We start from the raw sequence: 23,998 nt of genomic DNA, 5'->3' as shown, positions 1-23,998 counted from the left end.
GACAGCCAGGTCTACACAGAGAAACCCTCTCTCAAAAAATAAACAAACAAACAAACAAACAAACAAACAAACAAACAAAAAGCACCTGTTCTATGAAGAGGACCTGGCACAATGCACCCACATAGTGGCTTACAATTTATGCACAGCTACAGTTTTAGAGAATCACTGCTCTCTTTTAGCCTCTGTAGGCTATAGAGGCATAAGTGAGAGAGAGGGCATGAGCAGACTAGCACAGAAGTGAGAGAGGGCATAGCACATAGGTGAGAGAGAGGTCCTGAGCACTCTAGCACATAAGGGAGAAAAAGGGGCTGGGCATCCAAACACATAAGTGAGGGAGAGAGGGCCTGCACATCCTAGCACACTCTTGTAATCAAGCTCAGTACTAGGAAGGTGGAGGTGGGAGTTTACCAGGGATTGTAGGGAATCTGGATGTTCTCTTCTGATCTATTAGGACAGCATGGACTGTTCTGTTGTGGGTATGTACATACAGAAAAAGTACACACATTTTAATTTTTATGCACATAAATAAATAACAAAAAATATTACAGTTGAAATTAGTAGTGCCATTTCCAGTACTTTCATGTTACACATTTGTTCATGTTTTTTCAAGTCTGCAAATGCTTATCAACCTAGAAACTGGAAATCATTTGTCTTAAAGATGGTAGCTCATTTCCACCTCCTGAGACCTCCCTTCTAATCAATGGTGCCTGGTACTCCATGACAGCATACACAGGGTATATTCAGCCAAAGGGTGAAATCCCTGGATGAGACCTGTTTTCTCCATCTGGCATCACAAAGGGTCCTCAGAGACATGTGGGTCTCTCCTGATAACGTTTTATTTATTTGTTTGTTTGTTTGTTTGATTTTGTTTTGTTTTTTATTTTTGTTATTGTTTTGTTTTTTATTTGTTTTATTTTTGTTTTGTTTTTTGTTTTTGTTTTTGTTTTTGTTTGTTTGTTTGTTTGTTTGTTTGTGTGTTTGTTTGTTTTTCCCATTGAGCAGACAAGCAAGGAAAGGTGCGGTTGTGAAGGAGTTCACTTCTGAATGACCTGGAAGAGATAACCAGCTCTGATTAGGGTTATTGGACTGTTAAAGGATGTGTGACTGGAAGGAAATCTCAGTCGCAAGAGGCCACTATGTGAGGAAAAACCTCCCGAACTGCATTTCCTACGGCTTCTGAGGGTTAAATGAAGGAGGAAGATCATATTTATTTATTTTTCCTTTTTTTTAAACTAAGAAGACATTATAGTTTTTAAGAGAAGAATGGCTCTTAAGAAAATAATGGTGATTCCAAAGGAAGATTACTTATTACTTTTGGACTTTGATGATGAAGAAGATGACATAAATATTTCGGAGGAGTCTCTTTCTGAAGGTTACTGCATATTCAGTGTTGGGTATTAATTGTGTGTTGTGCAGTTCACTAGACTTTTACCTAGTCACCTGAAATGGAAGAAGTCTTTTCTCAGAGATTTTATATAGTTCATTTGAAATTTTACCTATCTATCTATATCTATATATTCCTATACCCGAGTTTTAGCAACACATATAACTACTCTTGACATTGTAGTCACAATATGTTGATAAAAAATAACTTTTTATGATTTTGCCACCGGAAAATACCTGAAAATTGTTCCAATAATATGTTTGCAAAACTTGAATTTATTTCAAGAACATTACAAATAATTTATTTCATTCTTTTTTTTTATTATTTATTTTCTTTTTTTCTTTTTTTTACATTTCAAATGTTATTCCCTTTTCTGTTTTCCCCTCCAAAAATCCCAGTCCTCTCCCCTCTATCCCTGCTTTCCAACACACTTACTCCCAATTCCTGGCCCAGGCATTCCCAAAACTTGGTCATAGTAACTTTACAAGAACAAGTGTCTCTCCTCCCATTGATGACATACTAGTCCATCCTCTGCTACATATGCAGCTGTAGGCATAAGTCACAACTTATGTTTACTTTGATTGGAGATTTAATCTCAGGGAACTCTGGGAGTACTTGTTAGTTGTTTTTCCTCATAGAATGTTCCTTGTGTACTTTCTCTAGCTCCATAATTAGGGACCCTGTGCTCAGTCCAATGGATTTCTTTGAGCATCCACTTCTGTATTTGTCAGGAAATGGCAGATCGTCTCAGGAGACAACTATATCAGTCTCCTGTCCCTAAGCTCTTGTTTGGCTGTTCAACAGTATCTGGGTTTGGTAGTTGTTTATGGTATGGATCACAGAATGAAGCAGTGGCTGGATTCCTTCAGTCTTAGTTCCAAACTTTTTCTCTGTAACTCTTTCCATGGATCTTTTGTTCCCAATTCTGAGAAGGAACGACATATCCACACGTTGGTCTTCCTTCTTGTTGAGTTTCATGGGTTTTGCAAATTTTACCTTGTTTTTTTCTGAGCTTCAAGGATAATATCCACTTATCAGTGAGTATATATCATGTGCTTTCTTTTGTGATTGAGTTATCTCACTTAGGAACATATCATCCAGATCCATCCATTTGTCTAAGAATTTCATGAATTCATTGATTTTAATAGTGATGTAGTATTTCATTATGTAAATGTACTATATTTTCTGTATTCATTCCTCTGAAGACAGGCATCAGGTTTATTTTCAGCTTCTTGGTATTATAAATAAGGATGCTATGAACATAGTGATGCATGTATCCTTATTACAAGTTGGAATATCTTCTGGATATATGCCAAGGAGGACTATTGCTGGATCTTCATTAGAACTATTACCACTTTTCCGAGGAAACCCCATCTGCTTTCCAGAGTGGTAGTACCAACTTGCAATTCCACAAGCAATGGAGGAGTGTTCCTACTTCATCACATACCCACCAGCAACTATTGTCATCTGAGTTTTAGATCTTAGCCATTCTGACTCTGTGAGGTGGAATCTTAGGGTTATTTTGACTTTCTGTTGCCTGATGATTAAGGATTTTGAACAATTATGAGGTGCTTCTCAGCCATTCAGTGTTTCTTAATTTAGAATTCTTTGTTTAGAACCGTCCCCATTTTTTAAAATAGTGTTATCTGATTTTCTGGAATCCAGCTTCTTGAGTTCTTTGTATATATTGAATATTAGTCCCTTATCTGATTTAGCATTGATAAAGACTTTTTCCCCGATTTGTTCTAATGATAGTGCCCCTTGCCTTACAGAAGTTTTGCAATTTTTGAGGTCCCATTTGTCTATTTTTAATCTTATAATAACAGCCATTGCTGATTTGTTCAAAAATATTCCCCATTTAACCTTGTCTTCGAGGCTCTTCCACACTTTCTCCTCTATAAGTTTCAGTGTCTCTGGTTTTATGTGCAGTTCCTTGATCCAATTAGACTTGAGCATTGTACAAGGAGATGAGAACAGATCAATTTACTTTCCTCAATATGCTAACTGCCAGTTGAGCCAGCACCATTTTTTGAAAATGCCATTTTCTTTCCACTGGGTGGTTTTATCTCCTTTGTAAAAGATCATGTGACCACATGAGTTTGGGTTCATTTCTCTGTCTTCAGTTCTGTTCCATTTATCTACCTGTCTAACACTATTCCTGTACCATGAAGTTTTTATCATAATTGCTCTGTAGTACAGCTTGAGGTCAGGCATAGTGATTACAAAAGACATTCTTCTATTGTTGAGTATAGTTTTGGATATAGTAGGTTTTTTTTTTCAAGATGAATTTGCAAATTGCCCTTTCTAACTCAGTGAAGAAATGAGTTGGAGTTTTGATGGTGATTGCAATGCATATCAGATTGCTTTTTGAAAGATAGCCATTTTTACTATATTAATCCTGCCAAATCATTAGCATGGGAGATTTTACCATCTTCAGAGATCTTCTTTGATTTCTTTCTTGAAGAATCTTGAAGTGTTTATCATACATATATTTCACTTTCTCAGAGTCACACCAAGGAATTTTATATTATTTGTGACTACTATGAAGCACGTTTTTTCCTAATTTCTTTCTCATACTATGTGTCTTTTCTGCAGAGAAATTCCACTGTTATGTTTAAATTTATTCTAAATTCAGCTCCTAAGCTGAAAATGTGTATCAGGATTAGGTTTTCTCTGTTGTAATTTTTGGGGTCATAGATACATGCTATCATATCTTCTGGAAATAGAGAAATTTTGACTTCTTCCTTTCCAATTTGTATTCATCTGTTTTCGTTTTGTTTTGTTTTGTTTTTTTTTTGTTGTTGTTGTTGTTGTTTTGTTTTGTTTTGTTTTGTTTTGTTTTGTTTTTTTGTGTAATTGCTCTGGCTAGTATTTCAAGTACTCTATTAAATAGGTAGGGAGAAAGTGGGCAGCCTTGTCCAGTCCCAGATTTTAGTGGGATTCCTTCTGGTTTCTGACCATTTAGATTAAAGTTAAATCCTGGGCCTTCTTTTCTTTTCTTTTCTTTTCTTTTCTTTTCTTTTCTTTTCTTTTCTTTTCTTTTCTTTTCTTTTCTTTTCTTCTCCTTCTTTTTATTTTTTTTTTAGGTGTATGCCTTGAATTCCTGGTCTTTCCTGGACTTATTATGAATGGCCATTGTATTTATCCAACTATTTGCTCAGCATCTAATCGAATAATCATGGGGTTTTTGTACTTGAGTTTTTTTGTTTTGTTTTTGTTTTTGTTTTTTTTTCTATAATGGATTTAATTGATGGATTTTCGATATTAAACTCTCCCTGAATCATAAGAAGGAGGCCAACTAGGTCATGATGGTTTATCCTTTTGATGTATTCTCGGACGCGTTTTGAAAGGATTTTATTTAGTATTTTTGCATCGATATTCATAATGGAAATTGGAATAAAGTTTCCTTTCTCCATTAGGTTTTGTATAGTTGTAATCTTGCTTCATAGAACATATTAAATAGTGTTCCTTCTCTTTTAATTTTGCATAATAGTTTGAGGAGTATTGGTATTAGGTCTCCATGAATATCTGATAGAATTCTGAACTAAACCCATCAGACCCTGGGCTTATTTTTGGTTGGGAGACTATTAACGATTGCTTCTAATTCTTTAGGGGTGTTATGACCCACACTACAGTCTTGCCAGAAAGAATTCCCACAGGACACTCGGATCCTTCTGCAGTAAAGCTTTAAGGCATCTCGAGAGATAGATGATCAGCTTCAGGACAAGAGACCCAGAGAGCAGAAAACCCCTCCCTTATATAGGCTGTGAAGACAGTTAGAAGTATGGTTGGAGATGTGCACCACCGGAATTGTCTACCCACCATCAGCCTGATGATGCCATTGGAGAGACAGGGCTCAGGTAATGGAAAGATACCCCGATGCCTGTGCACACTCACCACGAGCAATAGTGACAATGGTGTTGTGAGCACCATCTTGTAATGGAGGCCGTGAGAACGACTCCTCACATCTCACCCTTTTTTTTATGTTAGAAGCAACAGGCCACACAGTATGGAGAGTGGAGATAGAGGTCAAATTCCGAGTGTGCAAGCATAGGGGCCTTACACAAAACCTCCTCCCAGGCTCGTCACCCAGAGGGGTCTTGGTCAGCTCCCCTGTCGTTTTTCCTGGGGGAAGGACACTAGGACACTCAACCTTCTTGAAAGATGACATATCTCCCAGAAAGACGCTCAAATTACACCACAACGCCATTCCAGTGCAGTGCTTAGCCCCAAAACTCTCCTGGGCTGTTAAAGCACACCCGCTCCAACCCATGCAGCAAGACTCGCCTCAGGGTTTTGTGGAGCTGGATGTCCAGCAACCTTATTGCTTGAGCATCATCGATATTCATATATTGGGGGAAACACCCTGCTCCAAAGCAACAAGTGCCTGGGTTACTACCATCCTGTCCCTCCTTGTTTGGGATTTAAGTTTGCAGATCATCCATAGTAGGAGCAGTACTCCACTGTACACAGCCACTCCAAACAAACCACCCCCACCCATTGCTTGAAGTAGGAGAATGCTGCAGAAATCCAGGTAGAAAATCCTTCCATCAATTACAGGTCAAGACATGTCGAATCGACTTATAAGATGGTGATCCTCAGCTCCCGGAGTGTCTGTTCAAATTCTATGGTCCAATTCTGTAACAAATAACAAGACAAAGCCTTTTACAGGTTAGCTGCTCTTGTAAAATTCTGAAATTGTAGTAAGGTGATACAGACGCTAGGCAGCTTATGTTTACAACCCAGCTGAGGCATTTGCCAAAGAATATACACCTGCTCTTGGACCAGATCGATCCGTTGGTTTACCAACATGAGGCCTCTCTGTATCTGGGAGTTGGCCATGGTCTGGCTGTTCAGGCCCAATGTCACTCTTGCCGAAAGGTCATTTTATAGTTTGCGTTGTCTGAACCGTAGCAGACAAGGCAAGGGCCGTAACAGTGACAGAGGCAGCTATTGCTGCTATTGCTACCAAGCCAACTATAATAGCAGAGATTCCAAAATCTCTCTTTTCTCTAAAAAAGCTTAAATTCTAGAGGCTTCCACAGGAACTGGAACAAATCTAGGCACATGAGTAACCAAAGCAAAGGGATACTTAGTAGCATCCCAACACAGGGTATAGAAACTTTAATTAAGGAAACAATCTAACTCTAATTGATTATTATTTAAACTTTTATTACTTACCACCCACAGAAAGGGGGCCAAACACAAACCGGGGTGACAGTATAATTCACCCTTTTAAATGCTTTATATTTAGTATTAGAGGAGGAGTGATCGAATGACCCCAAACCAGCACTCAAAGTGCCCTACCACTCAAAACCCATTTGGCCCTTTTCACTATATCCACCTTCAATCATGGCCATAGGTGAAAGATCGGTACAGCTCTCATTAACCCCACAAAGTAACCATTGATCAAAAGGGTTAGCATCTGCCCGATCAGAATCCATGAAGTTAAAATCATGTCCAGCAAGGATTTCATTAATCTCTACACTTACATGTGGGGAAAAGGAAAAAAAAAATCCTTCAACCACCCAAAAGGTTTTTCTGGCCTGGCACCCAGTCCAAGGAAGCATGGAGTCCCCCGAGGATCTTCCTTTACAAAAGGGTGCCATTCTGGGTTGCTGGGGCAGTGCTTTCCTGGATTTATGACTAGGCCTCCAGCCTTGGATTATCAAGGCATTGGCTAATATTTCAGAGTGGGTTCCCCAAGCAGCTGCTTTCAACCAGGCCACTGATTGATTTTAGAAGGATATACACTGGCGTTGGTCTTTCAATTCAGAGATCATTACAAAGCACAGGCTTCCTTTGAGGGAGAAGTTCTGTTTTCCATCAGAACCTGAATTTGTCCATCTAATGGTAAAAAGGCAAGTCCCAGCTCCTTATCAGTAGTAAAGAAATGTGGAAAAACTTGTGCACTGTGCATGACAGGCATGAACAGAATGCTAGACATAATACCCCAACACAATTCCCCCGATATACTAGGAACCATGATCTCCAGTAGAAGGGTCATTATCCATCGTTGTTTCCAGAATTCCCTCTTTTGTCCACATCTTCTGAAGGGGAGATCCTTCAGATGAGGCATTCTGGAACCCAAAGGGGATTGTCTTCTTCCTGTGGAAAGACACAAATAACTCCTTTGGATCTTATTAAAATAGGATGCAGGCCTCTACATTTTCCAGTTAAGACAACTTTCCATTTGATAATTTCTCTAGATCTGTTTGGTTCTGAACAGTGATGATCAGCTGCAGTGTGGCCTTGCTCATCAATATTCAAAAAATTAAGAGTAAAGAGTACCATGGAGATGTCCACTCTCAGTGTTAAGGGTAAGAGCCTCATTGACTCACCCTTTCTTTTTGATAAGGTAAGTTTTAACAGTGTGGTGGGAACGTTCCACAATGTCTTGTCCCTGTATGGCAAACCAGTTAAATAAGTTACATTCCTCTGTAGACAGAACTGTTGAAAATTTTGAGAGGTGTAGGCCAGTCCATTATCTGTTCTAAGAAATTTGGTTTGTCCCCAAACACTCCAAGCTTCAAGGCAAAGTTGAATTACATGTGTGGCTTTTTCTTAGTAGAGGATCAGTTTTACTGCCCTCTTTTCTCTCTCCCCTTCCTTCTGAATCCCTGGGAGGGCCCTTTTTCTTAGACATGTCTTTCTTTTTTCGAGCTCCCATTCTCTCATTCTGTTAGGTTTCTGACATACTGTCCTGAACCTTTTCTAGTTCCCTGTCCCTCCACATTGGCTGTTTGGCAGGTTTCATCCTCTAGACAGTTTTATATCAGCTTGCAAATGCCTTGGTGCCCAGGTGTAAGTCTCCCTCTTCATGCTTAAGGTCAAGGTCACTTCCTAGCTTACTACATAAGGCTACAGTTAGAGACCCCGAACAAGAATACCAGGGAGAAATGCGATCCACTTCCTTAACAAAGTTCTGCAGTGTACTGGAGGCAACCTGCCTGTAATGCAGTGATCACTGACTGTGAGGAGGCCATGATAGAGTGAGTCCCTGCTCCGATCTACACCCCATTTATAGTACTGCTTAAGCAAAGCGAAAGTAAACACAGTACTCTGTTCCCTTGTCTACGGAAGGCTTAGAAGATACCTCAGTGCTGCCACTTATCTACGTCGGACTGACAACACCTCATTTTTCAGCACCAGCCTCGATGGACCTCAAATTTCAGCACCAGCCTCGATGGACAGAGTAAGAAACAGAATGAGGGCCAGGGCAACCAAGACTAGAGCTTCTACTGCCCCTTCCTAGGGTGCATCTAGATTAAGACCGAAATCAATAGGGATAAGAGGGTCACGATGAGACATACCTCTCCAAACTTACCTTTTCCCTGCAGTTCTGAATCCACCCCATTTCCAGGGGTTCTCCTCAATGCCAGCGATGTTGATCCTGGCTTTATGGCACCGGATGACCTGCGCTACCATCTCGCCAGCAAGAACACATGCAGGACACTCAGATCTTTCTGCAGTAAAGCTTTAATACATCTCCAGAGATAGATGAACAGCTTCAAGACAGGAGACCCAGAGAGCAGAAAACCCCTCCCTTATATAGGTTGCAAAGTATTGTTAGAAATACGGTTGGAGACGTGAATCACCGGAATTGTCTGCCCACCATCAGCCTGATGACGCCATTGGAGTGGCAGGGCTCAGGTAATGGAACGATACCCTGACGCCTGAGCGTACTCACCATGAGCAATGTTGACAATGGTGTTGTCAGCACCATCTTGTATTGGTGACCGTGAGGGCGGCTCCTCACAGTGGTAGAAGTAATTGCAGGGTTTCTCTGATCCTGATTTGAATTTGGTACCTGATATCTGTCTAGATAAGTGTCCATTTTATCCAGACTTTCAAGTTTTGTTGAGTACAGCCTTGAATAGTAGGATCTGATGATATTGAAAATTTACTAAATTTCTGGTGTTATTTCTCCCTTTTCATTTCTGATTTGCTAAATTGGATGCTGTCCTTGTGTTCTTTATTTAGTCTGTCTAATGGTTTATCTATCTTGTTGATTTTTTCAAAGAAAAAGCTCCCAGTTTGTTTGATTATTTTTGTATTGTTCCTTTGTTTCCACTTGGTTGATTTTAGCACTGAGTTTGATTATTTCCTGACTTCAACTCCTTTTGGGTGAATTTGCTTCTTTTTGTTCTATAGTGTTAAGGTGTGATGTCAACCTACTCCTATATCCTCTCTCCGGTTTTTTTTTAGAGGCATTCAGAGAGAGCTATGAGTGTTCCTCTTAGGGCTATTTTCATTGTGTTCCATAACTTGCAGTATGTTGTAGCTACATTTTCATTAAACTCTGAAAAGTCTTTAATTTAGTTCTATATTTCTTCCTTGACTGTTTTGTCACTGACTAGATTGTTGTACACATTCCACGTGTATGTGCGTTTTCAATTATTTATATTATTGTTGAAGTTAGTCTGTGGTGATCTGATAGGAAGCAGAAAATTATTTCAATAATTTTATATCTGTTGAGGCATGTTATGTGACTGAGTGTATGGTCAATTTTGGAGAAGGCATCGTGAAGTCCTGAGAAGAAGGGACATTCGTTTGTTTTAGGATAAAATGTTCTATAGATATCACCTAAACGTATTTGCTTCATAAATTCTGCAAGTTTCACCATGTATCTTTTTAGTTTTAGTTTCCAGGATCTGTCCATTAATGAGGGAGGGGTGTTGAAGTCTTCCAATATTATTGTGTGTGGTACAATGTGAGTTTTGAGCTTTACTAAAGTTTCTTTTATGAATGTGGATGTCATTGCATTTGGAGTATATATGTTTAGATTTGGGAGTCCATCTTGGTAAATATTAACTTTAATGAATATGACGTTTCCCGCCTTGCCTATTTTAATAACTTTTGGTTGAAAGTCAATTTTATTTGATATTAGAATGGCTGCTCCACCTTATTTCTTCGGATCATTTGCTTGGAAAGTTCTTTTCCAGCCTTTTAGTCTGAGGTAATTTCTGACTTTGTCCTTGGTGTTTGTTTTTGGTATGCTGAATATTGCTTACACATCCATTTTTTTATTCTATGCCTTTTTACTGGTGAACTGAGTCCACTGATATTAAGAGATCCTAAGAAAAGTCCTTGTTGCTTCCTGTTATTTTTGTTATTAGAGTTGGAATTTTGTTCATGTAGCTCTCTTCTTTTAGGTTTCCTTCACCTTTAATTTCTTCTTTTTTCTCGAGTAATTTCCCTCTTTATATTGAAATTGTCCCTTTATTATCGTTTGATGTGCTGGATGCATTGGAAGATATTGTGTAAATATTGTTTTGTCACAGAATACCTTGTTTTCCCAAGCTATGTTAAAAGAATTTTGCTTCATGTCTTGGCTGGCATTTCTGCTCTCTTACATTCTGTATGACTTCAGCCCTAGATTTTCTCCTTTCATAGTCTCAGGGGAGAAGTTATGTGTAATCCTGATAGATCTTGCTTTATATATTACTTGACCATTTTCCCTTACTGCTTTTAATATTCTTTCTTTGTTTTGTGCATTTGGTGTTTTGACTATTATATGATGGCAGAAATTATTTTTTTCCGGTCCAAATAATTTGGCGTTCTGTAGTCTCCTTGTTTATTCATGAGCATATCTTTCTTTAAGTTAGGGATTTTTTTTCTATAACATTGGTAAAAATATTCACTAGCCCTATAATTTGGAAACCTTACTTCTTATCTATGCCTATACTGGATTTCATGTACGTAATTATGTCATTTCTAAAAGCTGTTTCAAAAATTCACCTGGGCAGTATTTCCTGAGAAATTCAAATCATTAATACTTTATTCCCTTTTACTAATATAGCATATTATGTTTCCATTTTCTGTTGTCCATATAGTACAGAGCCCAGCATTTGACAAAGATGAGAATATATCACCTCAGGTAGAAACAGATGAAGATACGGTGTAATATTTTCAATTTTTTCCCATTTCAATAGAGTACTTCAAAAGTGGTGTTTGTGATCCCTTGACTGGAGAAGTAGATTCAGGAAAAAGAGTAATTCAGGGTCAGATGCTCTTATATGTGTAGTTCAAGACCAGATTGTGGTCCTTTAGACCTTGTGATCACAAAAACATAGCAACTAGTACAATACAACCACCTGCATGAGATGTTCCCAGATATACACACAAAGAAAAGGAGAACCATTATAAAAATAATAGAAGCACCATTTGGGAAGAAGAAGGATCTCAGCAATGGTAGTACAGTTATGAAGAAGTGCTGTGAGGTGTAAATGTATGAATTGTTTAAAGTAAATATTACAAGTTTTTTTTTGGAATTCTACCATGTATTTTATATGGATATGACATATGGTTCAAATCAAATATTATATATTCATTAAAAATAATTAAAATAATTTTCTGTGTAAAGTTTTTTGTGTGGTAGAAAAAAATGTCCTATGGTGAGACTCCAACTTAAAGTGTATCTCGCAGGAAGGTAAATCCCCTAGACGTTTCCAAGCTTGTTTTCCCTGATCTCTGAAAATACAGCTAGGAAGAAGCTCTTTGTTCTCTATAGCCAGCAAAAAGGCTTTTTGTTTCTATACTTTTCAACCAGAGATGCCTGCCTTCCTGTGCCAAGGACAAGGAGATAAAAATTTAGAAAGGACTCACGCCCCACTCCTGCCTTGTAAATTTCACCAAGAACATCAGGAAGAGAAGAACTCCCTTGCCCACATTTCCCAACTCCACCCAACTCTCCTCCCAACTCTTCCCAATTCCCCAGCTAGCTGCTAAAAGCCCCTTACTGTCACAGCTCGGTGTCAAACTCCCCTGCCCTGCTAGGCAGAGTGACTTTGTCCTCAGCCAGCTAATAGTAAAACCTCTTGCAGTTTGCATCAGTTGTGGTTTTCTCTTGGGTCATTGGGGTGCTGGCCAGCTCATCCCGGGACTTGAGAGGAGGCCCAGCTTCTGAGGTCTTACATTTGGGGGCTTCTCCACCATGATTTGTGGCCTACCCCAATTCTCAGAGACCCTGCTTGGAGGTAGGATTCTATCTTTGTCTGTATCTTTGTCTCTATCTTTTTCTATAACTTTCCTCTATCTTTGTCTCTAATATTTGTGCCAGCTCTGTTTGAATTCACTATTCTCCGTTTGCAGTTGTAAATGCTCGTGAGAACAACGAACTCCCTTTTTCAGATGGAAAAGGGTTACTGACAGACATGTCAGGAGAAACCGGCTGCCACCCTTTGGGACATCCCTGGAGTTCTGAGGGAGTTCTAGGGATACCTGGAGATCTCCTATCAGTGTGCCAAGTGAGAGTGTGCTCACTCGGCTGTCTGTTTCTGTTACTGGGTGCCAAGTGAGTGTGTGCTTTCTTGGCCATCTTATTGGGGCCTGGTCTTGGTTATTGTAATCTTTTTTGTGTATATGTTTTTTTTTCCCTGTATGTGACTCTGATGATGGGACCGACTATTATCATGCCCCTTGGACTGACCCTTGATCACTCGACTGAAATTAAGACTAACACTCACATTCTCTCTGTGGATGTCTGAAATCGATTTTAGAGAACTTTCTCATCTACAGAATGGCCAGCTTTGATGATAGTTGGCCACTAGAGGGCACTCTTTGTTTGGTTCTGTTTTCAGCTCTTAAAGTTGTTTTACAGAGGGGACCAGGGTCTCAGCCAGATTACGTGCCATACATTCTCATCTAGAAAAATTTAGCACAGGATCCCCCCTCTCCCATCCTGTTTAAAGCCTTGGGTTAAAAAGAATAATCCAGGCTCCCCAGTCCTGGCCCTCTGCCACCCAGAGGTGAAAAAAAAAAGTTAAAACTGGCACAGGTTGAACTGCAGCCCTCGGTTTCTCCCAAGATCTATCCAGAGTTAGAAGAACCTCCAAAATGGCATAGCACCCCACCCCCATATTCCCAACTGGTCCCCTCCAAGAACTCTCAACAGGGTGCCACTAGATATTTGGGGAGGGACCAGTTGCTAAAGCCCAAGGCCAGCGAGCTCGAAGCCCAGAGTGACCAGATTCAACCATTGCACTGCCTTTATGTACTTATGACCCTCCTCCAGCAGGCCCCAGACAACTGCTGACCCTTCAGTAATGGCCCTTTTCCTCCTCTGAACTCTATAACTGGAAGGCTAATCACACCTCCCTTCTTTGAAAACCCCTCTAGCCTGCTAATCTAATGGAATCTCTCATATTCTCTCTTCAGCCTACTTGGGATGACTGTCAGCAGCTACTGATTCTTTCACCACAGAGGAGAAGGAGAGGATTCTGAGAGGAAAGAAAGAGCATGCTGGGGGCCAATTGACTACCAATAAAACTTCTGAATGAAATGGATGCAGCCTTCCCTCTGACATGTCCTGACAGGACTGACCATATGGAGCAATTGACAATTTTCAGCTGGGCTCTGATAATAGAACTGAAAGGAGCTGGCAGGTGCCCCACCAATTTGGCCAAGGAAAGAGAGATCCTACAAGAGAAAAAGGAGCCCCCAGCAGTGTTTTTAGAATACCTCTGAAAGGTATAGAGGTGTTACACTACCTTTGACCCTACTTCGGCGTGCCAGCATGTGACAAGTGTCATGGCTTCCATTGGGCAGTATTCTTCTGACATTAGGAAAAGGTTACAGCGTCTAGAGAGTCCGAAAACATTATCTTTACAACATCTGTTTAAGGAGACAGAGAAAGTGTACCATAAGAGAGAGAGTGAGAAGTCAGCACCAGGGTATATTGTGCTCTGAGTCTGCAGACACGCTTAAGGTCCCCAAAAGACCCTAAATGGGATCATAAGACCTCTGGTGAACGGAACACAACCTCTGCTCCAATCCAATCTCACAGGTTCTGAGACTGCATTAATTAGGGAAGCAGAAAAACTGGCCTGACAATGGTCACAAGTCCCTCTGGTCTGTGCCAGCACCTGGCCAACTTGTTGGACGGAGTCTGAGGACAGCCCCAAGGTCCTCACAGAAACATCCACGAGATCTTAAGACCTTTGTGAATGGAAAACCACTTCTGCTCCAATCCTATCATGCAGGACCTGAGACTGCATTCATTAGGGAAGCAGATAAACCGGCCTGACCAGGGTCACAAATCCCTTCCAATCCTTTACAGCACTGGGCACCTTGGGGGCAGAGTCTGTGGACACCCCAAAGGTCCCCACAGGACTCTCCATGGGATCTTAGTACCTCTAGTGAGTGGATTACAACATCTGCCAGGAGGAAGGCTCGAACACCAGATATCTGGGACCCTTCTCTGCAAGAGGAGATCTTGCCTGCAGAGAGTACTCTGAACACTCAAACTCAGGAGAAAACTAGTCTCCGAAGTCTGCTGATAGAGGCTAACATAATCACCTGACCATCGTTATGGCAACTATTAGAAAACAAAGCATTTAATTGGAGGCTTTGTTACATTTTCAGAAGATTGGTCAATCATCACGGGAGGTACCCCATCACTGGAGCAATAGATAACTATTGATCCTTAGGCAAAGAGAGAGATTCCGCCATTGTATTGGCTTCTTGAAAACTCAAACTCATCCTTGTTGACACACCTATCCTCCAATGAAGCCACACCTTCTCGTATTCCTTCTAATCTTTAAACTCACTGCCACTTCCTGGTAATGAAATATTCATATGTATGTGTCTATAGGGGATTTATTATTCTAACCACCACTTTTCCCATTGCTCGATCAACTATTTTTTTTTTAAATATAACCTAAAGGGCTCCCATTTATTAAGGACTACTTATGAGCTTAGCCACAGTGATGGGCCCTCCCACATCAATCATTAGACTAGAAAATAACCCATAGACTTACCTAATGACTAAGTGATTGGAGACAGATGTTCAATTGTTCTCTCTTCTCAGGTAACTGTAGATTGTCAAGATGGGAAAAAAATAATGTTCCATCACAGTAATGTTTAACTTACTCCATAACCTACACAAACATTACTCAACACCATCTATTGCATTCTGCACCTGCATAGACACACTTCCATGTATGACATAAGTGAAGGGTGACTACCTCCATCAGCAAGGATACTCAATAATATGTGACATGAACTGAATATTTCCTATAGCCTCACAACCCCCACATTCTACTGTGTGTTACACTTATTGGGGGACTTGCTAATCTGTCCAATATCCTGCCACCAAAGCTATGACAAAAAAAAAATCCTCATCAGGAAATCCAATGAATTTTACCTGATTTCTTTCTCCTGAGGCAACTGAGAGTTATCCCTTAATGCTTATATTAGTGTCTGATTCATCTGTAATAAACCCACTACTATTAACAGCTACATCACAGGAGGTATGACAAATACCATCTCCCATGAGTTGGCCAAGCCTTTTCAGCAGCTTTTTTGAAGTATCCTTTCTATACTAAAAAATCCATTGATTCCTTTATTTTTAAGTGTGTAATTTAATGATTTTAACACATTTTCACCTCCGTTCCATTTTCCCATCATTTTCTGCTACTTCATATGATATTGCAATCTATTAAAATATAGTAGTGAATACAGTGAAAGGACCAGTGTGTGAAGCAGCAAATTTCTTTATTTCTCAGACAACAGATACACTGCCAGAATCTTCCAGGTACAACTGCTTGGTAACTTTGTGTCTAATGTTAGCATGATTCTTCCAGAAAAAAGCTTAAAGAATTAAACCATGGTTACTCTGGACCAGACAAGTCAGTATCACTAGTGAAAAACATTCATGTAAATCATTTTCATCACTGTTACAATGTGTCTTAGCAGCAAGGAAAACAGGTCCATGGTCACAAGAGTATGAAAGAGGCATCAAGGAGCACAGTTGTCCAACTTATTAGCAGCCAGTAAGCATCAACACAGGAAGCGACCAAAGACAATAAATACCTTCCAAGACATGTTCCCAATGACCATGTTCCTTTACAAGTGCCTCACCCCTTCCATGCACACCCATCAATCAATTAACTCATTGATTAAAGCCCTCAGGGTCCAATCACTTTTCAGATTGTATATATTGTTCTACCTTTGAACATTGTATTTCGGAACAAAATCTTCATCAAAGACCCACGACTGACATTGCAAACCCATTTCACCACAGAATTCTTTATGTTACAAAATGTGATAGGATCTATCTGTCTCTTTAAGGGTATCTCTGTCTAGCAGTTACAAAAGCAGAACGTCCAGGCCAACAGAATCATCACCACCATGAGCTTTTTTTTTTTTTTTTTAATATGAGTTCAAGAAGAAGGAAAATGCAATGCAAGTTAAGGGTCTTGATCCCCTATCCATCCATCTTAAAGCCATAGGGTGGACCCAGAAGTTTAGGTCAAAAGTGTAAATTTCACCTATACTACAAACAACTGTGATGATTTCTAGCCATCTCCAGTTTCAGTGTGGTATTTAGTCCCACCATCTACATCAAGGCATATTGCCTAATGTGAAATAATGCCAGCTGTTTATTGCAAAAACCACTATGTGTTGACTTGGATGTAAAATGAGACATCTATAATATAGATACACTTGTACACGTACACATACTCACAGAAAGAGGCAAGAAGTAGAGGAGCTGAGTCTTAGGATCCCTCAATGAAGAGATAGTGGAAATCTTTTAAGGCAGAGATGTCATTGAGAAACTGTATGTCTCTATCTGCACAAAATCAGGCCAGTCTGCCTTCCATCAATGAGTTGTAGGTTCTCACTATCCATCATCCCCACTTGAGAAGGTATGGACAGTTAATGAAAGATGGAGAGTCAGTTTTCATCAAAGGTATGCCCTTTGAAGGTTATAGGTTGGCCAGGCACTACTGGTAGCCCCATATCCAAGATTTTATGGGCAACACAATTGATTTGAATGGGTTTTATCAAAAGGGAGAAAAGGAGACATGAATTTGGAAGGAGGATTTAGGTGGAAATGGATCTGGTTTTGGTTCGGGAGGAGTTATTAAGAGAACTGGAAAGTAAATTCCATCAAAATATATTGTATGAATTTCTCAAGTTATTAATGAATGTAGTTCTTAATATACAATATCTGTACTGAACCTACACAGACGACTTATATTTCCATCTCCTAAATAACAAACCCTTGTATAGCAGTTTCATTACATTAAGGGCAAAAGTAATCCAGAGATTATTTAAAATAAAGAAGGATCAGAGGTGATGGCCCAGGGGCAAATTCATGTGTGTGTTCATTTACTTACAACACCAGTGCTTAGGATTTTTAGAGGGGCAGAGACAGGAAGATGAATATGACTTCCTGAAAGCCAGCCTCACTTTTAGCTCAGCAGGAAACCCTATCAAAAGCAGATAAATTAGGGAGTGAAGGAGCAAATCATACTATGCCCTTCCCTAGCCTCTGAACTTACCTGTACAGATCTGTGTGCAGAAACACATGAATATAATTAAAATATACAAGAGCTTATCTTGCATAGCTTATATGCAGTGTTTTGTTATCTTAGCCTAGAGTCCTGAGGACTTTATATCATTAGAGTTCCTGAAGCAAACTCCCCAGATATAGTTGATGGGTATATCTTGTTACTATGCAAAGAGACCTCAGTTAAATTTGTGTGTCAGTGACTCCAAAACACCTTTCCTTCTCTACCTTCCTTTATATGGCACAGAACGACCTGTAAATAATTAAAATATGAAAACAAAACTTTTTCACGAATTTAGGCTTGTGTTAAAATAATATTTATAACATTTTATTGAATGGAACAGAAATCTTCAGCTCCCAGGAGAAATACAGTGAATCCTGTAGGCTTCTGTTTTGTCCCATTATGAAAAAAATTAATTGCAAATCGACAGTTCCCACACTTTTTCCTAAATCAGGATGAAGGGATATGTTTCCATACAAATAAGTAATGCCAAAGTGATTAATCAAGTAGAAATGTGGCAGGGTTAGGATGCCTTTGGCTGATGTGACAATGATGACTGATTAGTCTCTTGTTATGCAAATAACCCTAACCTCTAAGAAAAGAAAAGTAATGATATAAAATATTCCAAGAAGTGGCATGGAAAATTATTACTTGATTACAATTTCTTTTACATACTTTATTAGTTTGAATAATTGTGGCTCACAGCAGATCAAATATTCAAAGGAGTTAGTTTTCCAGGTGGTGGGACGTTTAGAAAGAATTAGGATTTGTGTTTTCATTAAAAGTGATTTGGCACTGGGCTTGAAATATCAAACAACCATTGAAATATCAAAAACTCTCTCTCATTCTCTCTCTCTCTTTCTCTCTCTATTTCTCTCTCTCTTTCTCTCTCTCTCTGTCACTCTCTCTCAGTCTCTCTCATGTTTTAAGCCATTAATCAAGTGGTTGACATCTAGTATTAATCCATTGCGTGTTAATTATACAGAGTAAGGCAATCAACATTTATGATATGGATGTGAAATGGTCTTTCTTGTTTTTTTTTTTTTTTTTTTTTTTTTTTTTTTTTTTTTTTAGTTAACTCAACCTGGGAATATAGAACCTCAGATAAAGAACTGCCTCCATCACATTGGCCAGTTGCCACAACTTTAAGGAAGAATCTTTCTTGGATGGCTGTTGTTGAAGGGTCTAGCCCACTATGGGTAGTGTCATCATCTATGACAAGGATATACAAAGTGTGGTGGTGACCGTGGAAGGGCCAGAAATTGATGTTTCTGGAAGAACTGAAGATCTATATGGCATGAAAAATTAAAGTGCCCGCTAATTTGTAAGTAAATTCCATACTTACCAGCGTTCAATATTTTGTCTACCCATATTTCAAAAGTAAAATTATCAAATATATTTCACCCTGTGTTACTGCATTTAATCTATGAAATTACTTGTAACCAGAAATACTGAAAAAATTTAAAGGCCTTTAAAACATGACTGGTTGATATTGGGTTTGTTTAACTTTATCACAACTTTGAAGGCAGGACCAAGAGCTAGATTGTCTTCTCATTTTACAAAGAATCCATGATTCAAGGTTGCAACTGGCTTCAATACAAGGTACTTAACACTGTAAAATTTCTGCTTTGTTTGAATAAAATAGTAATTGCTCTAACTTTGGTTTTCTTAAACAGAATTTTGATGTGCTATCCAGTGTGCTGCCTCAAAGAGTCTGGCACCATTTCTGACACTAAGAACAGTTGAAAGATAACCAGGGAAAGTTTGGAACAGGGAAAATAACCACCAAGGATGTTGGTGAATCAGAAACTGAAGGCTTTCACAGGAGGAAAATAATAACAAAAGCAAAACAAAGCAATCAACAAACAAATAAACAGAAACCCAACCACCAAAAAAATAAAAACAATACAAGAGTGATTTACTTGGGCAGAATGTGACTCAGGTCATCAGGACATTTCTGCAGGGATTTCATTTTGGATTTCAAGGAGGCCATATGAAAAGGTAAAGCCTAGATGGTTAATGTTTCTGAGTGTAATTAGGGAAGGAACCAGCATGAGTGGGGTCTATGATGCAAGCTGAAATAGGTGATGTCACAGAGCACTGGTCATAGATTGCACATCTATTCCACTTAGAGACACTAGAATCCCTAGAAGGTGTGTCCACTATTTTCCCAGTGGTGTGTGAAAGGCAGGCCAGCTCCTGAACCCCAACTTGTTCCTCAAGCTTTTGTGCCCTGGTCTGTATCAAAAGACAGAATCTTGACGACTAAGACATTTTCTTTGGGTAAGTACATTTATGAAGTAACTGGGACCATCATAGCTATAGAAAGCTGAAAGTTTTCCCTCCCACACTGAGTAACTGTACATTCTAAATTCTCCCATGTTTGGGGCCAGGGGCATGGCTGATCCAGTTTAGTTGATCTCCTGAATTTATTATCCTTGCTAACGATATCTCCTTCAAAATTCCATCAAAATGCCAAAGCTCTTCTTTGTCCGTATGTATTTTAGAAAATGTTACTTCTAAATGGCTGATACTGGGCCTGGAGCGATGGCTCAGCAGTTAGGAGCACTGACTGCTCTTCCAGAGGTCATGAGTTCAAATCCCAGCAACCACATGGTGGCTCACAACCATACTAATGAGATCTGACACCCTCTTCTGGAATGTCTGAGGACAGCTACAGTGTATTTAGATACAATAATAAAAGAAATCTTAAAAAAAAATGGCTGATATTGCCTGGACTTGTTGAGGCCGGAGTTGCAGTGGCATATAATCACCAAATAATCCTGAGTCTGGGTCAGGTAACACAATACAGAAGGCCAGTTTTGTGCTGTGTCCCTGGGATATTTGTGAATATTGCCACCTATTTGACAGCTTGCAGGTACAAGAGAGGGTAGGTAACAACTCTGGCTCATTTTCTTTATTCTGTTCTCTCCTTGATCATTTTGGGTAAAAGGCATACCAACTTCCACATTGACATAGACATGCAAGGAGATGTTCCTCAGAAGAGGCAAATTAGCTCAGGGCTGAAGACATATTCATCTGAGTATGTTATTCTGAGCTGTGGAGAATTACTTGTTAATTTCCCTTTGATAATTTCCTTGTTTCCCTTATTTATTTGTTTGTTGTTGTTGTTGTTGTTGTTGTTGTTTTGTTTGTTTGTTTTTTCTTTGGATGGGTGTTTAATTTTACTTTGAGTGTGTTTGTGTGTAGCTTTGACTGTTAGGAAAATCACTTTGTAGAATAGACTAGCCTTTATCTCACTAAGTTTTGCCTCCCTCTGCCTCTTGAGTACTAGGATTAAAGACTTGGGTTACTACCATCTCCTATTAACTTCTGATTTGATTGTTTGTTTTGTTTTGTTTTGTTTGTTTTTCTTTTTTGTTTTTTGTTTGTTTTGTTTTGTTTTTGTTGGTTTTTTGTTTTAGTTGTTAATGTTGTAGCTGATTTGCAGACATTTTTCCTTTGTCTACCACTGGCTGCCCTGGAACTCACTTTGTAGACCAGGCTGGTCTCTAAGTCAGAAATCTGCCTGACCCTGCCTTCTAAAAGCTGGGATTAAATGAGTGTGCCACCATAGCTAGATTATGATCTACTTATTTTGATCAAATTAAGTTTAGAAGCCCAAACATGTTTAGCATAGCCTTCTTGACCTGCTCAAAATTTCCATTAGAGAAGAGCCTTGGTCCAGCATTCTCTCCAACCCTACACCCATTGCCTTTTAGTAACTCATATATATGACAGTAGCAACAGCATTGTGTCTGGTTTAAACAGGCAATATCTTCAATCCAAGGCAATGGGCAAGTATATTTGAACACAGAATGATAGCCACAAGACATCTGCCTGGGTTTGGTATGGTATACCACAGCAAGGCTACAGCCATGTAGAAGAAAATACCTTTGAAGAGGCTTAGCATGTCCTCCCTCATGAAGAAGAGGAGGAGGAAGTCTTCTTCCAACACCCTGAGGAATATTGTCGGCTGCAGAATTTCTCATTGTTGGAAGGAAGGTAATGAGCCTGTCACCCAATGGAAGGCCATAGTTCTAGGTCAACTGCCAACAAACCCTTCTCTTTACTTGGTGAAGTATGATGGAATTGACAGCATCTATGGACAGGAGCTCTACAGTGATGACAGGATTTTAAACCTTAAGGTTTTGCCTCCCATAGTAGTATTTCCTCAGGTGAGGGATGCCCACCTTGCCAGAGCCCTGGTTGGCAGAGCGGTACAACAAAAATTTGAGAGGAAAGATGGCTCTGAGGTCAACTGGAGGGGGGTGGTGCTAGCCCAGGTGCCAATCATGAAGGATTTGTTTTACATTACCTACAAGAAGGATCCAGCTCTCTATGCTTATCAGCTCCTGGATGACTACAAGGAAGGTAACCTCCACATGATTCCAGACACTCCTCCAGCTGAGGAGAGATCAGGAGGTGACAGTGATGTGTTGATAGGTAACTGGGTGCAGTACACCAGAAAAGATGGTTCTAAAAAGTTCGGAAAGGTTGTTTGCCAAGTTCTAGACAATCCTTCCGTGTTCTTTATCAAGTTTCATGGTGACATCCATATCTATGTCTATACTATGGTGCCAAAGATTCTTGAAGTTGAAAAATCATAAAGTACAGAAATGTAAACATATAGGGCTGGAAGAAAAAAAAAGTTTTTTTTTTCCTGTGTTAGCTATATAAGGGTCTTTGACAATCCCAGTATATTTGCCAATAAAATGTATTTTGTTCTAAAAATGTAAATGTGTGACATGACATGCTGTGAGTGAACAATTTGCTGGAAGAGATGGCCTACAGTGGAAGGAACATCAAATGAAGATGAAAGTTTCATTTCAGGCGGTGAACAGTACATAAACCTAAAATCATACATGCTAAAATGAACAGCTTCTCTGGTCTGCATGAAGAATAAGGAAATGGAGATGGAACTTGGAGGAGCAGGGATGGCAGAAAAAGATGGATGTTTAGGAAGTAGGGGAGAAGGACAGGACATAGGTAGAACCTCTGATGTGAAGACTGAAGGAGAAACAAAAATTTTGGGAAAGTGGGACATTTAAAAGAAATGTGGCCTTGTTGCACAAGGTGAAACCCAGAAAACTGATTGAAATAGACTCAGAAATCAGAGAAAATCAGGTTTTCTTTGAATAATGACACTTAAAGAAACCTGTCTCACATTTTAAGATTTATTATCTTTACTTATGTGGGTGGGGATATGGCATGTGCTTTTGAGTACAGGTGAACACAGAGACATGCGTTGTCAGGTCCTCTGGAGCTGCCATTAAAGGTGATTATTTGCCATTGGATATGAAATCAAGAAACCAAATCCATTTTTCTTGTGGTGCAAAAGTGCTTGCTACCATTGATTCATCTCTCTAATCCCACAAAGATATCTTTTTTAAGAAATCCAAAATTCACATGCATAAAACAGACCAGATTGAAGATAAGAAAGTTCTAATTGATGGTGACCATTAAAAGTAATAAGGGACACACAAAGAGTAGAGGACACTGAGAGACAAATGAATTCTAAGTTGGAGTTCTCAAAAAGTTAAGCTGGAGACACAGAAAGAAGAGAAATTTTAAGGAAATAGTCAAACATGGGCCATATCCACATTGGCTTCTTTGTTTTCTTAACAAATAGCCAGCCTGTCATTACAGATGGGTGTGTTTGTGTGTGTGTGTGTGTGTGTGTGTGTGTGTGTGTGTGTGTGTGTGTGTTTGTGAGTGTGTGTGTGTGTCCATTTTTACACAGGCAATCTAGACTAGTGAATGTTTATATTTATGAGACTCCCTAAATCATCACAGAAACCTTGATTTTGTGTAATCAGTTCCAAAAGTAAAGTAAAACAGAAAATGAATATGCTGTGAGATAATTTTGGGTTGGAATGGATCCTGAGTTCCTTCCGTGAGCACTCTTTCCCTGTGATGAATCCTGTGATCTATTGCAGGTCTCCAATGAGATCCCCAGATAACCATAAAAAGCCCCACAGTGGCCTGTTCCACCTAGCTCTTCTCTAAACACATGACCCCCTACATACCAATGTATAACTTCAGCCTGTCTATAGCCTGGAAATTCTAGTCTTTTACTTATATGTGACCTCATTCTCAGAAAACACTGAAGGTGTAACCAATGCATATATGCTTACCTCTTTTCTACGCCAGTTGACATGGGTTTCAAATGTTATGAGTTTGCCCACTTTGTGGGTCACTTCCTGAGGAGCCCGTGTACTTCATGGAGGTCTGACTGGGTTCCACCTATACTCTGAGAGGTTTTGTGTTTTTTTTTTCTTTTTTGAGGCAGGAATGCCATGGACTCAGTCATTAC

The 23,998-nt window shown here is 39.4% G+C and overlaps 1 pseudogene; it reads left to right on the top strand.

The window, feature by feature from the left end:
• The first annotated feature begins 1,263 nt into the window (after nucleotides 1-1,263).
• Nucleotides 1,264-22,292, top strand: Gm29109 (annotated as a pseudogene).
• The last annotated feature ends 1,706 nt before the right edge of the window (nucleotides 22,293-23,998 follow it).

This window comes from Mus musculus, chromosome Y (assembly GCF_000001635.26).
Source record: "Mus musculus strain C57BL/6J chromosome Y, GRCm38.p6 C57BL/6J".
NCBI lineage: Eukaryota > Metazoa > Chordata > Mammalia > Rodentia > Muridae > Mus > Mus musculus.
This window is presented reverse-complemented; position numbering and strand designations above follow the sequence as displayed.